Below are 19,053 nucleotides of genomic sequence, written 5' to 3'. Positions count from 1 at the left end.
AAAATACTATATGATAATAACTTATGACACTATGCGCGCATTACAGTGGTAGTATCATATACTAGTATCATATGCACGATACTAGTATATGATACTCCCCATTAGGCTGATTCCAATGCATTGGTGCTTACATGAGGTGCTAAGCATGTTAAATACTTTAGCAACTAAAGACCCCAATGCATAGGTGCTTAACTTGTTGGTGCTAAGTATCCTTCATTTAATGATTTTGCAACTAAAGTTCTTCATGCATTGGTGGGATTCTTCCATTTAAGTGTTTTTCCTAGGTTCTCACACTTGGCATTGTTTCTTCCTGGGGTCACCACACTCATCTCTATCCTTTTAATTACCTTGCCACATTAGATATTTTGCCTACATGGCAGCCTTAGCACCTGTACAAGGTGGAGCATTGCGAGGGCCCTTACAACCAGCCCTATCATATACTAGTATCATGCATATGATACTATATAGTATATGCATGATACTACCTCCATAATGTGCGCATAGTATCATAGGTTAGTATCTTAGGTTGCCTTATTAATTGCCATGCATGACACAAAGTAGTACACCATTTAATATGATACGGGTATCATGATATGATACCACACCCTCTCTTTCCTCATTTAACTGTGTGCCACTACATCATCCAAAAATTCTAGTAGTTGGCATGCATGATACCACTTATGATACTCCCATTATGACCAGCCTTAGGGTGGCCATAGTGGGGGTACCATAGCCGGTATCATGGACTCTGGAATAGAAAATATGATGATGTGGCAAAGAAGTAACATAGGGAGATACCGCGATGCTAATTTGTGGATCTATGATACTACTCTATTATACTATGCACTATAATTAAAGGTAGTACCATACACTAGCATCATATATATATATATATGCATGATACTAGTATATGGCATTGTCCACTATGAGTAGCCTAAGTATAGCCTATAACTAAAACACCTACATGTAGTTGTAGTAGGTTCTTTGACTTTATATGCACTAAAATGCAAGGTAAGTGCAAAGAATGACTTAAACATAGCAGACAAGACCTGAAAATGGGCCGAAAAATCAAACCAAGTGTATATCCACAATTGTTTACCATGATTTTTTCCAAGGCAGAACGATGTAGTAACTGACGATTTGGAGTCCAAAGTGTTGCATCTCCTTTTGGAAACTATGATCCTTCTTGTGAGATGCTCCGGTATGGAAGGTGCGAGCACCATAACTTGTGCCAAACTTCACCAAAAAATTTCCATGCGATCGTGAGAGCACACCACAGTGACACAATGACTTTCGTTATTTTCCGGACTCTATATGCATTTCCTAAAATTAAAATACCAACAAGGCCTACGCCTCTGGCCGCACCCTTCGGCCGAACTGTTTGAAGTTTTTCCCCGTTTCTCGGACAATGAATGAAAACTCGCAGAGCGACACACAACGATGAACTCATGTTTTCATTCAAACAAAAAAATGATGTTAGTTAATGTAAATGTTTTGAAATAACACACGGTTCACTCTCGAAAGACGTGTGTCCACTAAACTGTGGCCGATGCCCACCGCCCCCTGCCATGCGTGCGATCTGAGTCGTGCGTTCTGATTGGCCAGAACCCAAACCCCACGGATCGTACGTCTGCACCGTTGGATGCTCCTTGATCGAACGGCGATCATCATCCCTTTCAATATCACATGTAGTTCCGGTTCATGTAAATGTTTTCAAATAGCACACGGCCACTCACGAAAGCTGTGTGCCTACCAAACCGTGGTCGATGCCCCCATCCTGTGCGCGCGATCTGAGTCATGCGTTCTGATTGGCCAAAACCCAAACCCCACAGATCGTACGTCTGCACCGTTGGATGCTCCCAGATTGAATGACAATCCTCATCCCTTTCGACAGGAAATGCAGTCTGGCTAGGATTTGATTTATATGCCAAAATGCATGGTAAATGCTAAAAAATGTCTTAAATATAGCACATGAGACCTGAAATGCGCCAACAAATCAAACCCGAGGTATAATGGTGATTACTTATCGTGGGAAAATTTAGAGCCGAAACGATGAACTCACGTCTTCATTTCAAAATTAGTACATCTTCATTTCAAATGAATTTTTTTTCTCTTTGTGCGCACGAGATCTTAGAGGCAACCATTTGCATAGGCCTTTCCGCGTGGTGACCGGGGATATTTTTCACCCTTTTCACCTAGGCCGCCAACACCCTCCCCCCACCGCCCGCCCGCGTTTCAATCAACTAGTCCACCCAATCTCCATCGCCAGCTCCCCCTCTCTCAAATCCACAGCAGAACCCTCTCCGGCGCCGGCGTGCTCACCACAGTTGTGTGCCCACTCTCCGGCGTCAAGCCTACCTCCACTGTCGTTTCCAACACGCGGCTGCCCGTGCCTCGTCATCTTCATTTCCTCGCTAGCCACCCTTGAGCATATCGATCTTGTAACCCTCACCTCTCCTGTGGTCCGGCCGGGTTTGCATTAAGAAGCCTGTTAGTTACTGCTCTCCATCACGGTGAGGCATATTTCCTCGAAATGACTCCTCCTATTTCATTCCGTATGTTCCCAAATTGGCTATAAAATAATGGAGAGCATATATATGTTCATTATCTACCTTCCTAACTAGTACATATACGCTATATTTGTTCCCATAAGTTACTGCTGATTTACAGATCGCGGGTGCCCGAGTCACACAAACTTAACAAATTAGTCGTTCGGTTTCTAAATTATTGCATGACATGTTTAGACAGCTTCATACCAAGTTGTTAGTTTTACGCTTATCCTCCTTTCCTGAGTTTCGCATGTGTTCTTTGTAGATGTCGAGTAGCAGCGACAGCACTCATACTTCCGGTGATGTATCTTCATCTGATTCTGACAACCCTAGGTCTTCAGCAGATTGTGAGGGATCAAGTAATCTTGAACGAGATAGAGTTGCAGCAATTACCCTTCCGGTCAAGACACGGAGGAACGCTCCAAGGAAGCCCACACACCAGCCTAAAGGTGTATATGAAGTAACCAGATTGATTTTAAGTCTTGGGCTCCAACTAAACCAGATAAAGAACGCACGAGGTTCAGGAGTGTGTGTGGATTTGTTGGCAGAGCAAGGCTCAATATTAATTTGTTGGGGTTTCGGAAGGGTGACATGGAAACACGATGAAGGATAGTCCGGGAGATCATGGATCACTTCAATGTTCCAGAGAAGTGGAGAATGCAGGTGGAACACGCTGCACTGAAGAAGGATGGGGGGAGAAAGTGGAAGAACGTGATGTACAAGAAGTACTTGAGTGAAGGCAAGGACCCAATCCCCGCAAACCCCCAAATTACAAAGGCAAACTGGGCAGAATTCAAAAGGGTCAGGGCAACTACAGAGTTTGCTGAGAAGAGTTCCAAGAAATCGAAACTTCGGAAGAAGAACATACACCCCCACTGTATGGATGTGGCAGGATACTATGGCATGAAACCGATATGGGACCAGGAGGACAAATAAGCAATAGCGGCGGGTGGCACTACAAAAAAAATACACTTCCGTGATGATACGTGTTTGTCACAGTAGGTCGCGTTTTTTGTCATGCATGTACATCCATGACGATTTTATGACAGAATCAAGATAGTCATACCTGTGCTGTCGTAGAAGTGTTCCATGACATTACCAAAATTATCATCACGGAAGTGTCCACTTCCATGACAATAAATCGCGCGTCACAGAAGTGCTTTCATCAAGGGTGACTGACACGTGGCATCCACCATAACAGAACGCCGTTAAGCTATCGGGTCGGATTTTGGATCCAATAACCTGTTAACAGCCCTGACCAATGTGAAATTTCCACGTGTAAAATTCTGATTGGCCGAAGGAAACACGTGTTGCCTCACCGTTGGGACAGATGTCATCCACTCATTGGACAGGAGGTGCCTTTGATAGGTCGACACGTGGCACGGCCCAATAGTGGCCCATTCCGATGAAAAAGGTCGACCCAGTAAAAATTAGCAGCCGGCCCATATAAGGCCTACTTGTGTCAAGTCCATTTAAGCCCACGACCCATACGAGATGTGCCAATTCGGCCCGTCAATGGCCCATTAAAGATTTGACACCATTGCAGCCCATCATCTTTTCGAGCCCGTTAACAGCTCGCTATATATTTGGGCTCAATATCGGCCCGATGAGATTTCGGCCTGCTAACGGCACATTTAATGGATGGGCCAATTTTCAGGATGTACATCTTTCGGCCTTTTAGCGACCCATTTAAATGTTGGGCTAATTTGCGGCCCGGTGTGTCTTTCACCCTGTTGACGGCCCATAAATCTGATGGGCCATTTGTAGTCGGACCTGAGTTTCGGCCTTTTAGCGGCCCATTTAAGTGTTGGACCAATTTCTGGCCCGGTGTCACTTTCAGCCTGTTAACGGCCCATAAATCAGTTGGGCCATTTGTAGTCGGACCTAAGTTTTGGCCTTTTAGCGACCCATTTAAGTGTTGGGACAATTCCCAGCCCTGTGTGCCTTTCGGCCTGTTAACGGACCATAAATGAGTTGGGCCATTTGTAGTCGGACCTTAGTTTTGGCCTTTTAACGGCCCATGCCCTTCATGGTCCAATACCAGCCTGGTTTCTCTTTCGGCCTGCTAAAGGCCCACAACATAGTTGGGCCGTTTACAATACGACCTGACTCTCGGCCTCTTAGCGGCCCATGCTCTTCATGGTCTAGTACAAGCCCGCTGTCTCTTTCGGCCTGCCAAAGGCCTACAGTATAGTTGGGCCATATGTAGCCAAACTTAGTAACAGCCTGTTAACGACCCGGGAGGTAAGAGGGCCGACCATTAACTTTCGGCCTAGTAACGGCCCATTAACTTAATGGGCCCACTAAAGTTCGTTCATGTCTTTAGGCCAAATTAGATAATTTGAGCCCATTACGACGAGCAATTATGCACAGGACCAAAACCGATCAAGCAAAGGTACGGCATACAGGGAATAATGTTGCACATCCAGCATATATTACAGGAAATTACATCCACTTGGCAATCAAAGATTGATGCCAGTGCAAATAAATGAGCAGAACCTAACCATCTACAATGTCACAATCTGCAACCTCAGCACAGATGACGCCCATAAGCATGTGGGCAAGTTCTTGCTGCTTTGCTACACTGTCTCTGAAAAAATTAAGCACATGACTCCGCACCTCTGATTCATCCACCATTTCCATCATTGCTTAAGACATTAATTGGTTCACAAACATACATTTATTCCGTTGCATTCCAGACAGAGGATACTGAACAGATTCAGATGGCGATTTTGGCAGGCTTGTATTATTGATAGTGGAGAGTGTCTCGACCACTGCATCATAACATAAATTAGGACGGGAACCAAACAGATTAATCATGATTTATTGCCATATTACCTGGCCTAGATTTACTGGAAAGAAACAATGGGGTTGCCTTGCTGTTTTCAGAGTTTGTCTTCTTATCTTCAGCAGCCTGCACAAAATTAACACACTAGCATTGCTATCATTGGCCAAGTCAGATAATAGGAAAGCAACATTGACAGAACAAATGTTTGGGCAACTAGCCTACACCAAATTTACAAAAAATGGCATAGCTATCATCAGCCAGGTAAGGTAATACGAAAGCAACATTAACACAATGAATGAATGGGCAACCAGAGAAGCACTACAATTCAGTAATGTGCGTGATATGAGATAGTACATTCATGCAGCTCAGTATGCAAAACTACCAGGCAGTTTTCCTTACAAAAATCAACATTGGCGCCTTTAACATTTTGCTACAACTAATTTTAGATCAAATAAAGGTTAGATTCACGCCGATTAACAAAATACATGATGATGTAAAAATATAGTGATATAGGACACGTATTTACATCACCATTGGAGCACAGAGAATTCCTGCAAGACATTTTCCTCGAATACGATCCCAATGGAGGAAGTCTTGTATCGATTAACCTTATTTTCTAAAAGAGAGATGGCTAAGAAACATGTAGAAAATATGATCAGAATTGTAGGATCGAAAGTATGTCTAGAGGGGGGGTGATTAGACTACTTGACCAATTAAAAATCTATCCTTTTCCCAATTTTACTCTTTGGCAGATTTTAGCTATCTGAGCACAAGTCAAGCAATCTTAACACAATTCAAGCAAGCATGCAAAGAGTCTATGATCAGCGGAAAGTAAAGCATGCAACTTGCAAGAATGTAAAGGGAAGGGTTTGGAGAATTCAAACGCAATTGGGGACATGGATGTTTTTGTCGTGGTTCCGATAGGTGGTGCTATCGTACATCCACATTGATGGAGACTTCAACCCACGAAGGGTAACGGTTGCGCAAGTCCACGGAGGGCTCCACCCACGAAGGGTCCACGAAGAAGCAACCTTGTCTATCCCATCATGGCCATTGCCCACGAAGGACTTTCCTCACTAGTGGTAGATCTTCACGAAGTAGGCGATCTCCTTGCCCTTACAAACTCCTTGGTTCAACTCCACAACCTTGTCGGAGGCTCCCAAGTGACACCTAGCCAATCTAGGAGACACCACTCTCGAAGAAGTAACAAATGGTGTGTTGATGATGAACTCCTCGCTCTTGTGCTTCAAATGATAGTCTCCCCAACACTCAACTCTCTCTCACAGGATATGGATTTGGTGGAAAGAAGATTTGAGTGGAAAGCAACTTGGGGAAGGCTAGAGATCAAGATTCATATGGTGGGAATTGAATATCTTGGACTCAACTCATGAGTAGGTCGTTATCTCTCAAAAAATGTGTATTGGAAGTGTAGGTATGTTCTGATGGCTCTCTCCACAAATGAAGAGTGGGTGGAGGGGTATATATAGCCTCCACACAAAAACTAACCGTTACACACAATTTAGCAATCTCGGTGAGACCGAATTGAGAAACTCGGTCGGACCGATTTAGCAAACCTAGTGACCGTTAGGATTTTCGGTGGCACTGAGATCCAACTCGGTGGGACCGATATGGCTAGGGTTAGGGCATAACGTAATCTCGGTGTGACCGATTACACAAACTCGGTGGGACCGATTTTGGTAATAAGCTATCCAGAGAGTTGGTCAGGTAAACTCGGTGGGACCGATTTGCTCATTTCGGTGGGACCGAAATGTTACAAAAGGGAAACAGAGAGTTTACATTGCAATCTCGGTGGGACCGATCGCTCATCTTGGTAGGACTGAAATGTTACGAAGGGAAACAGAGAGATTACAACCCCATCTCGGTGTGACCGAGATTCCTATCGGTGAGAACGATTTGCCTAGGGTTTGTGGCACTGGCTATGACATCTGAACTCGGTGGCGCCGGATAGAAAGAATCGGTGGGGCCGAGTTTGACTTTTGGTTTAGGTCATATGTGGATGTGGGAAGGTAGTTGAGGGTTTTGGAGAATATCACTAAGCACTATGAAGCAAGAACCTCATCAAGAAACACCTCATCCCTCCTTGATAGTATTGGCTTTTCCTATAGACTCAATGTGATCTTGGATCACTAAAATATAAAATGTAGAGTCTTGAGCTTTGATCTTGAGCCAATCTTTTTGTCCTTAGTATTTTGAGGGGTCCACTTTCCTCATCCATGCCATGCCATTCATTGAGCTTTTCCTGAAATATTAATCTTGGAATAGCATTAGCTCAATGAGCTATATGTTGTTAGGAATTACCAAAACCACCTAGGGATAGTTGCACTTTCAATCTCCCCCTTTTTGGTAATTGATGACAACATATAGATCAAAGCTTCGACGAATGATAATAAGAGTGAAAACATTGTCGCTTTGAGAAGTATGTGAAAAGCAAGAGCTCCCCCTAAATTTGTGCATAGGTTATGATTTGCTTTGGACCGCAAATGCACAGAGAATTAGGCTCATTGGTTACTCTTCCATGTCACATACATCTTGGTGGAGCGCTCAAAATGATAATAATTAAATACATGCACTCATCACCAAGCAAAGTGAATGATCATATAGGGATAAAATGATAATTTCATCCAACAAGCATTAATGTAGCATATGATCAAACACACATGATCATCCAAGTATCACACAAACAGAAAGTATCTCAATCAAGCAAGTAAAGTTCAACCACCAAAGCAAGAGAGAATAAAAAGCAACGCTCTCTCTCGAAGCCTATGATCTATACATTTTTCTCCCCATTTGGCAAAAAGTTACCAAAAAGTTCATAAAAAATGCATAGCACTAAATCATCTCTCAGGCTTGGTCTTCAGGTGGTGGTGTCCGGATAACTCCAAGAACGAAGGCTTCAGTCGAAGTAGATGGAGCTGATGGAGTAGGTGCTGGAGCTAGTGGCACTGAAGCTGTAGGTGGTGCAGATGAAGTTGCTCTGGTGTCTGGAACAGGAACTGCAACAAATCTCTGAGCTCTAGGCACTCTGGCAAATGCATCAGTGGTTGTCTTGCCCTTCCTCTCCTGCATATCATCCTGAAGTTGCTCCACAACAGACTGGATCTCAGTTACCTTCAAATCCATGTCATAGAACTTCTGATCCTCGATCCTTTCCAAGCTCTCCTGGTTTAGAGTCAGGGTGGCCAGCCCTTTCTCAATCCTTAGAGTGGATGCAATCAAGTAGCCGAGCTGATCTTGCTTGCTCTTCAGAAGATACTGAGATGCCTCTTCCATGGTTGGCATCTTTGCAGCTTTCTCAGCCTTTGCCTTCTCCCTCTTTGCTTGAATGTGCACAGAAGATGGTTCATCCGCATTCATGACCACTTGGTTGTCCTCAAAGTCTGGATAGATGGGCAGGTTCTCCTTGTCCAGCAGATATGTGCCAGTGCCCATCTTGGAGTTAATCAGCTCCTGAATCTATGGGGCATACCCACAGCTTCTCTTTTGGTCAGCAGCTGTCCTCTTGATAGTTTCAACTATAAGACTCATGACCTTGAACTTTTGTGGCACATCAAATATATGTAGCAGATTAATGGAGTGGCCTCTGATCATTCTGTGATCACCAAACTTGGGCAGAAGAGTGTGCCTGAGGATCCAATTGATAGTAGGCAGTCCTGACAGCAGGTGTTTCACTGATCCAAATTGGTGAGTCTCAAGATCTGCATCAGGAATCTCCTTGTACATGCTAGCCAGGGAGTTGTGATCCTCCTTCTTCTTGGCATAGACATCCAAGTCATCTTCATTCTCCTCAAGAGCATTGATCAATTGAGCCCATTCTGCTACTGTTGACTGGTATCTAGTGCCTTCAGAAATCCAGACTATCTTGCCATCTGGGTAGAAGTGAGTTGTGAAGTAGAACTGCATGATAAGCTCATCATTCCACTTTGTGAGCTTCTGAGCCACAAACTCATAAACTCCACAAGCCTTGAAATTGTCATATACTCCTGCATAATGTTCTTCATTCGCCTTGATGTACTCCCTGTTGACCCATCTCATGTCACATACTATTGGTTTCTTGTCAAGCAACACTATCTCATAAAAATCCTGCTGTTCTTTGGTATGGAACCTGTAGTCCACAGCAGTTCTCCTTCTGGTGGCATATGGATCTGACTCTCTCCATATCCTCAATCCTGAGTCCTTCCTGAACTTTATGTTTTCTGCTACAGGATGACCATCATTATGATATGGAATTTTTGGCTTTACCTTCCTCAAAACATGTGTCTCATCATCTTCTTCTTCAGCAACAGTTTCAGGCACTGGGCCCTTGTTTTTCTCAATAGCTGGAATGTTCATGGTACTCCTCTTTGGGGCACTTTTGGGTTTTGGAGCATCTGGCTTAGAAGTTCCTTTGGGCTTATATGAAGTAGCCCCTTATCTTATGGCATCTCCCATAAGTTTTTCTGCCTTAGGTGCTGGTGCAGCATCCTCTTCCTCTTCCTCTTCTTTAGAGTCTTTCATGATTGAAGATCTTCCAAGCACTCTGGCAGTGGTCTTTTGACCCTTTCCTTCCTTTTCTTTTCTTCCACAACCTGCTCTTTGGGTGCAGATCCCAAAGTCTCTTGAGTGGATACTCTGGCTTTAGACATTGGAGCTCTCTTGGCAGGAACCTTTTGCTTCATTCCTGGCTTGGTGATAATAGCTGTGCCATATTCCTTCTTCAGGACTTTCCTCTTTGAGGTGGTTTCTTCTTCCTCGGCCACATAGTCCTCATCCTATGACTCTGAGGCTCTTTTCTTGCTGGCCCTGGTGGCAGCCTTTGGTAGATTGCTTGGTGTGCTCCTACTGCCATCATCTGAGCTGCTAGAGGGACTAGTGCCCTCACTCAAGTGAACCTGCTCCTCTGACTTGTTCTGACTGTCACTTTGATCAGACATAATGCAATCTCTGATAGATGACCCTGTGAATAGATTAAAGATGAGGTAGAGTGGATAAGCATCACAAAATACAGAGGTTTTTGCAAAAGAATGAATTAAAAACTTAGTTTTAGTTTTCCACAGAAAGCATTTCGGATATACCGATTTGCAAACTCGGTGATACCGAAGCAGCTTTTGGAACCTAAACTAGTGAACTCGGTCAGACCGAGTCACAGTTCGGTAGCACCGAGACTACTAGGGTTTCACAAAGTGCTGAACTAGGTCACACCAATTTGCAATTCTCGGTCAGACCGAGAATCACGTGTGCAATGGCCTGAGCCAAATCGGTGGAACCGATTTCATCAACTCGGTCGGTCCGAGATGGTTTCGGCGGAAACCTATCCCTAAATTTTCAATTCATGACTAAACTACAGAGTGTTTTCAATGGATAGAATGGTTTCAATCGTGGCAAGATTCATGGCAAAGTAATGTGCTGGGGAATCGGAGTTAGAACAGCGCAAAGTTCAAGTCCATACCCTTGTTCGGCGATGAACTTGCTATGGCGGCAACGGTGGGGATGATTCCCGTTGACGGCGGCGGAGACCAGCAGCAGGAGGCAACCGGCGACGAGGAGGACGATCCGGAGACCCTGGAGGCAGAGCCGGCTAAGCGCGGGCGAAAGAGTTCGAAGAAAATTTCCAAAATTTTGCCCGTGGGTATATATAGCCCGACCATGTCGGTGTGACCGAGTGGAACAACTCGGTGGCACCAAGATTCATAACTGCAAGCAGTTACTGAAACTCGGTGTGACCGAAAAGTTTGAATCGGTTGCATCGAGATTGAAAACCTAGATCAATTTAGTGATTTCAGTATGACCAAAATGGATGAATCGGTCAGACCGAAACACACAAAGAAGTTTTGGAAGTTTAAGTCTATGACGAATCGGGGACTCCGAGTGCTCCTCACACAGAGTGGTTCGAATCTGACTTGATCAAATTTTGTGATGCAGCATTAATAGATTTTGAGACGAGAAAAGCATAGATAGCTAGAGAAGGTTCTTAGGCATTCTTGTCCATCCACTTGGCCAAAAGAAAAGGAAACCAATCAATCAAAACAACAAGTGGATGTCCTCGAATGAGTAAATTATGCAACCAACATGCTCACACAATAAAATGACAAATGAAATATGTGGCAGAGCATGCACAAACAATTCTAGCATCTATCAAGCAATTGACGATGACTAGGTCATCTATATATGAGTATATTGACTTAGGAGTCAAATGAGAACATTTGATCATAGGTCATACTCATCGTTTAAGCACAAGTGGGGTTACCACTTTTACATAAAGCGTTGTTGTGTTCACACCATTAGAGTTGCTTTAACTCAATTGTTAGAGTAAAGCTCCCCCTAGATGTGAGATCCCCCCTAAGAGGGATGAACTAACCTTGGGTTTTGTCGATGATGACTTCATGTAGGTGTTGAAGATGTGGATGTTCTAAGTTGATGTAGATCATTCGGAGCTATCCTTTGGAGTGAGTTGCACTTTCAATACCTACACGGGTTAGTCCCACAAGGAACAAATAAGGATATACATAGGCATAGAGTGATGCACACACAAGATGATGTGTATGAAAGCTTTAGGTTACCTTGTCCCTTGTCTTAACAACAAGAGGGTTTTGTGACTCCTTGAACTAGTTCTAGATGTGGAAGTTGATTGCACTTGTTCTTGCCAAAATGATAAGAGTGAAGTATGTTGGTGGAGTCACCCTCAAGAACTCTCTAGTTCTTCTTCTTCGAGATCCACACCATCTTGATGGGAATACTCGGAGTTGTATTTATACTTGATGAAGTGGAACTTGATGTAGTCTTGGGAACCCACTTGACCAAGGCCTTAGGAGCTTCTTCAAATGCATCAATTTCCTCTTGAAGCTTGTCCTTGCCTTTTTGCTTGTGGTCTTGTGGTGGAAGATCATATTGAGCTTGTGTCCCTCTGGAAGAAGTAGGATCATACTTCTCTTGTTGAGGAACAAACTTCGTCTTGGGGTATTGATCTTCTTCCCACTCAACTCCATTGGCATTGAACTTAAGTTCAAAACCAATTCCTTGATTCTTCCGATGCCTTCCTTGATTGCGTACAATTTCCTAGAATTGCTTACTCCCGGCAAGGCTCTTGTAAACACATTTCTCTATGATTCCCTTCAATAAGCTATTTTCTTGCTCAAGTGCAACTTGGCTAAGAGAATCATTAGTGGAATCAAGAGAACTACTAGAAGCAACAACATTGAATTTAGCATGATTATTGTTACTACTAGAGGAAGAATCTTTCTTGTTCTTGTTACTAGACTTGACTTGAGGCATGTAAGTGGATACGAGTAAACACTTGGGAATGTAAGAACTTTTCTTGCGAAGATCATCATTGATTTCCTTTAAGAACTCATGCTCTTGCTCAAGGTTGAGCTTCTCAAAATGTAATTTATCATGAGTCCTTAAAAGTTCTCGATGATCTCCTAAGATAGTTTCATGAGCTAACTTAAGAGTGTTTAGTTCTTTAGTTAGAGACTCAATCTTCTCCTTATCATTGTCATTCGTTTCATCATAGTATTCATCACTATAGTTGTCAACAAGTAAATCATCATCGCCAAACAAGTCATCTTCATCACTATTGAAATCAAAATACTCCGGGTGTGATACCTTTGGACCTTTGGCCATGAAGCATTTTACAATTCCTTCATTTGGTGAATCAAATATGTCGTAGGAGTTGGTTGACACAAGTGCTAGACCGGCAACACCTTCATCTTGAGTATATTCGGAGTCGGTGTGATAGCTTCTCTCGGAGTCATTGTTGGAGTCGGAGCCGGATACCCATTCACCAACATGAGCTTGATGTCTTTGTTTTGTGTAGCTCCTTGATGACTTGTCCTTCCTTTCCGAGTCCTTGCTTCTCCGAGAGGGTCTTTGTCGGTGTCAAAACTGGCGGATCTCGGGTAGGGGGTCTCGAACTGTGCGGCTAGGATCGATGGTAATAGGAGGCAGGGGACATGATGTTTTACCCAGGTTCGGCCCCTCTTGATGGAGGTAAAACCCTACGTCCTGCTTGATTTATTCTTGATGATATGAGTATTACAAGAGTTGATCTACCATGAGATCGGAGAGGCTAAACCCCGGAAGCTGGCCTATGGTGTGATTGTATGTATATATGATCTATCGACTAGCCTGGCCTCGGTTTATAGAATGCTCCAGAGGCCCAGGATAACAAGAGTCCTAGCCGAATACGCCGGTGGGGAGGAGTCCTTGTCTTGATCACTAAGTCTTGTGGAATCTTCCATGTATGTGGAAGCTGTCCGAACTGGCCCATGAGTATACGGCCATGGGGGTCCTCGGCCCAATCTATCAGATCAGGAGATGACGTGGTGAGTACCCCCTAGTCCAGGACACCGTCAGTAGCCCCCTGAATCGGTCTTCAAGTTAGGGACGCTCCTCGATTCTTCCGAACTGTTCTTCATCTTCGGTTGTCGGTCTTGAAAACTGGTTCAACAAATCTTCTCATATTCTATCTTGAGGATTGGCGAGCTAAATCTGTAGATCTCACACGTCGGGTATCCGAGGAGCCCTTTAAGTCTTCGGCCTTTATCAATGCCTTGTCATTTTTATGCCACACCTCGGGTTTGAAGTTGTTCCCGAGCGGCAGCGTCCTCTTGCATCCGAGCTCCAACGCCGAACTGCATTCGAGGTATATTTTGTAGTCAAGCACCAACGCCGGACCGCTTTCCGAGCTCCAACGCCGGAATGTATCCGAGCTCCAATGCCGGACTATGTCCAAACTCCAACGCCGGACTGTATCCGGGCTCCAACGCCGGACTATATCCGATGTGTCATATCACCTTGGTTTATAAAAGTTGAAGGAGTTTAGCCGAGCTTAATGCCGGAAATGCCCTCTATGGAGCCAGCCACTAGCGCCCGAGCTTTATGCTGGACTGCTTCCGAAGTGGTGCACCACCCCGATTGTGGGTCGATTTTTTGTTAATATTTTTTATTGGTGCAATTTATTCTCTGCCGAGATATATAGCCAGTAGCCCTCAAGGTGTGTATCGGTCTAAAACCCGAGATGCACCTCAAGGATGACATAAGACCGCTGATCCCAGTAGCCGCTGAGACTCAGGTTGATTTGCAAAATCGGCCTGAGGATCAAGTCCTAGCTCGGCAGAATACTTCGGGACACAAAAAGCGGCGTGCTCAGTCCTCGAGACCCAGGCTGGGTGCGGCCGACCAACCTGAGGATCAAAATCTCCTCGGAAATTCTATTGCACATAAAATTTTCTACATTGGACAGGCAATGCAGTAGCCCCCGAGACACTGGTCGGGTGGCAATACCAGATCAGTGGATCGATGTGCCCCTTTAATATTTGTAAATAATAAGCCCGAAGCCCAGTAGCCCCCGATCCTTAATGCGGGCACAGGTGGCCGAATTAAGGATCGATATCCATAGTAAAGTCACAAATTATGTGTAATGACTCTATGTATCCAAGTACTTTACATCATTAATGCTCGGATCCGCATTGTACAAAACTTTGTTGACCGACCATCGACTTTCACCTCCTCGGCTAGTAGCCGAGGAGTGTTTGTCCGACTTTATAAAGCCTTTATGAGGGCAAAGATTTATGACAAACAAGGCAATCTGGCCATACGGTTTTATAAACGAAGGTACGCAGAGAGATATGTTATATTATTGTTTAACATAAGAAATGTCTTCCAAAGAAAATAGTCCCGCTATCGGTTCCTTTCTTTGTGTTGTCATGCTAAGCATGATCATGAAACCTCAGCTCTAATGTAAGAGCAAAATATCGAGGATTTAGGTTGGGAGGCCAGTTAATAGCCCCCGGTAGTGTTCGGCGACAGTCGAGGTCAAGCTGTAAACACTTCAGCCATTGTTATGAATGGCCCGTCATTTAACACCGTCATCGGATCGCTGACTAGTTTACGCTTATTGTGACAGTCAGTTTTCGGTTTTCTCCACTGAGGTGCTTAACCATGTGAGCTAGAAGCACAATCGCAGTGGTTCTCCCTTTGCACACCTAGCCGAACAAAGCGGAACGTAGGAGGCAAGCGCAGGAGCCGGGCAACACAACTATTGACCGAAGACACAATTCGAAACCAATGCATATATAGCAATATCTGAGAATGTTTTTGCCGAATCTCTAAAGGTGTCCGGCGTTGCACTGCGAGACTTGTGCTGAAAACACACAAATAGTTTAAAAGTGCCAAAAATCTTGGAAAACCAAAAAACGTCAGTAAAAACATGACGTCCGAACAAGATCAAGTGTTCGGTGCCAATCCGAAAATTGGTCTTAGAAAAAATGAGTGCTTCTGTCGTGCTTTAACATGACACATCCTATCTCAAGACTCCAAGCGGGTCAGCCTACGGCTTCAACCTCCTATCCCGAAGGCGGAGTACTTCTCATTAGGCTAGTTTAGCAAACTAAACTCTAGCGGCTTTGAGAGAAATTAGGCTCCCCGGCTAGTGACCACACACTCGTGTCGAAAAAAGGAGTGATGAATAATAATAGTAATAAAAACTTTGCAACAACTAAGAAGAAGAACACTTATTATAAAACGGCTCATATAAATTTAAGAGCCCCCAAGTGACTTGGGTAAAAGAATTTTATGTATAATGATTGTATGTACCGAAGTACTAATATCATATCTTTGTTCACCCGAACTTTAAACGCGTCTTAACCGACCGTCGGCTTCTCCCTCTTCGGTCAAGGACCGGAAAGTGTTATGTACTCCACCTATCGAGAACATCGACAGTGTTTCCGATAACCAGGCAACCGGGCCATAAGGCTGTAACGGACAAAGCGCGCTCAGGGAACTTATGCTATATTACAGACGAAGTGTAAGAAGCATCTTCGAAGAAAATAGTACCCCCACCGATACCTTTCTTCGGTGCTCATTATTACTATGAGACTTGTGCAATAGATTTTTTGTACTCATGAGTTCCGTTGTGTGCCGACCATGATTGAAAACAATAAGAGAGCTAGCTTTCGGCTTCACCCAGTCTGAGGTCAGAGCTCGGAGGACCCGGTCGTGACAATCGCAGAGGTGCTCCCTTTACTCCCTAGCTGAACAATCGGGAACGTAGGGGTAAGCACAGGAGCTAGGCAACCCAGCTTGCAAATCGCTTAAGTCAATATGGTGCATATTGTGACGTAATACACGAACAACTAACGAAGCCATACAAGTATAATCATATGCAAGAGGAAAAGCTTCATAAAGGAAGCCCCCAAATAAACGGGGTATTTGAATTTGTGCGTCAGAAACAAAGTTTGGACAAGGAAAATTTTTACTAGCAACTTTTTTCCAAAAAAGTGTAATGCTTGGTCGAACCGAACACAAGTTAAAAATTTAAAACTTTGAGCATGAAGGTAACTTAGCTGGTTAATGTGTTCGATGTTGATGACGCAGGCCGAGATTGTGGCGGGACGAGTTCCCAGCCCCCAAGCCGGCCCCGAGATGTCCGAGTAAAGAACTGGGCTTGATGAAGTGGTGACACAACATAGTCGATGGTCAAGGTGAAAACCCTAGTCCGACCGCAGCGACAGAGAAGGCCGGCAGTGTGACGCCGAAGCCCCTAGCATGTGTTAATGAAGTGATGGCGAAGCTCCCGGTCAGCCGAGGTGACGTGGTACATCAGTACGCCGCGGTGACAGCGCTGCCCGGATTATCTACCTGTGCACAGAAAATAGTGCAAGCCAGAGATAATAGGAATAATAAAAAAATGTTGCATAATCAATAATTTATGCAAAGTGAGTAATAAAAGAAATATGGCCTGTGCGCTGAACACTCGGTGAGGTAGAGCTCTCTTGGCGATACCGAAGTCCCCGAGGTAACCGAACACGTCGGTATGGCAATACGACCAACAAGGTGATCACGCGAGCCAATTTACGCCGATTAGGACGACGATGTTGGCTTGCCGAAGAGACCACGTGACGCGGTCAAAGTCAATCACCTACACACATAAAATAGTGCGGTCCAAAAAGGTTAATTGCTTTTTGAAAAAATAATTTATTAAAAGAGATGTGGCCTGGCGTTGAAGTCATGTCGATGCAGGGTGTCGGTGTGACGCGGTGAAGGCGTAGCCAAGCCCGAATTCGCAGGCCGGTCTGAGTTCCGGATGCGGCATTCGCCGAACTATATACGGAAACTGACCGAAGCACCACACCACCATTGTTAATACATCCACTATTTGATAGACCTGTTTATAGATGATGAAACAAACCGGAGTAATAATTCCTTGGGAAAAATAAACCCAAGCAAGAAAAAATACTAGGATTAATAGCACTTGTTTATCTGTTGTAGCAATCTGGAGAAAGGTTACTCCCAAAATTAGGGCTCGATCCGCACGCCCATTGCCTAATGGGTGATGAAGCGGTGGCATGGCGATGCTAGCAAAGGTTGGCTCGCCGAGGAAAAGCCCGTGGTCCAGCTAATGTGATGAAGCTGGTCGGCTGGTGACGCCGAAGTCTCCGGAGTAGGTTGATGAAGAGATGGCGAAGCCCCCGGTCCAACCGAGATGTCGAAGCCTCGATGTCAGCCAATGGGTCGAAGTAGGTCGGCGTGATGGACACCGGCTTGAAGAAGCAATGGTGCGGCCCTGCCGATGCAGGTCGTGACGTGGTCGATGCCGGCTTGATGAAGTGACTGTGCGGCGATGCCGGTATGCCCGCTCCGTGTAATCCGTGGGACGGCGATGTTGGTGATGATTTATCCTTCGCAATGCCGGACTCTTATTAGGCTTAGCAAGATGATGATCCGAAGAAGTTGAGCTCGGCTCAACAAAGCGATGACGTGTCTAGCGCAGGTCGGCAGCCTTGGAGCAATATTGCCGGACTGGTTTGACACCAGCATGATGATGGAGATGACCTCAAAGGAGGCTTAAAATTTTACGGGCACGTGTTTAAAAATGACGCACAATACCCTAGAAGAGAATTCCTCTAAAAAGGTTGTTCAATATCACGTTCATAAAGAAACATGAATTCGGGTCGGATCCGTATTCGCACAGAAAACAGATCCGAAAATTGGTCCACTAATTGGAAGGTTCCCGGAGTTTGAACCGTCAGATCGAGCTGAAATTTGGAGGGGTGGTAGATATGGGAATTCCGCAGTAAATGAACAGTTGGATCTTCCAAAGGAACTCCGAGCTGTGCTCTGGAAACCACGACCTAAACTCATCCAGATTCCCATCCAGATTTGACAGGGCTCTGGTATATCGTAGTTTGTCGGAGATTCCTCCTTCGGAACTGGACGAAATTTTCCAGGGTTGTTGTAGACTCGACTCCGCACAATTCCACCAAAGGGATCGTCAAAGCGATGCTCTAAGAGGTGGTGGAAGCGGATACAAGTTCACTGTTCCGAAAAACAGCAAGGTCGCCCGAGGGCAATGTTGACGTTGAGCCCCCGAGCTCCATGGATGATTCCTCCATGATCTTGATAGAGATCGGAGTTGATGTTGAAGAAGGCCCTCATCCGATCATGACGATCGGAGATGGAGTACGGTCCTCGGTCGAGCCAAGGTGACCAGTCGAGCCGGCGACGAGGATGCCGACATCGCAGTTGACATACAGACGAGCCATCGATCCTTTTGCCGATCACACAGCGAAACTCTCAATGAAAGCACCAATGTCGGTGTCAAAACCGGCGGATCTCGGGTAGGGGATCCCGAACTGTGTGTCTAAGATCGATGGTAACAGGAAGCAGGGGACATGATGTTTTACCCAGGTTCGGGCCCTCTTGATGGAGGTAAAACCC

This window comes from Triticum urartu, chromosome 2A, assembly GCF_056163025.1.
Source record: "Triticum urartu cultivar PI428250 chromosome 2A, HENAU_Tu73, whole genome shotgun sequence".
Taxonomy (NCBI): Eukaryota; Viridiplantae; Streptophyta; class Magnoliopsida; order Poales; family Poaceae; genus Triticum; species Triticum urartu.
This window is presented reverse-complemented; position numbering follows the sequence as displayed.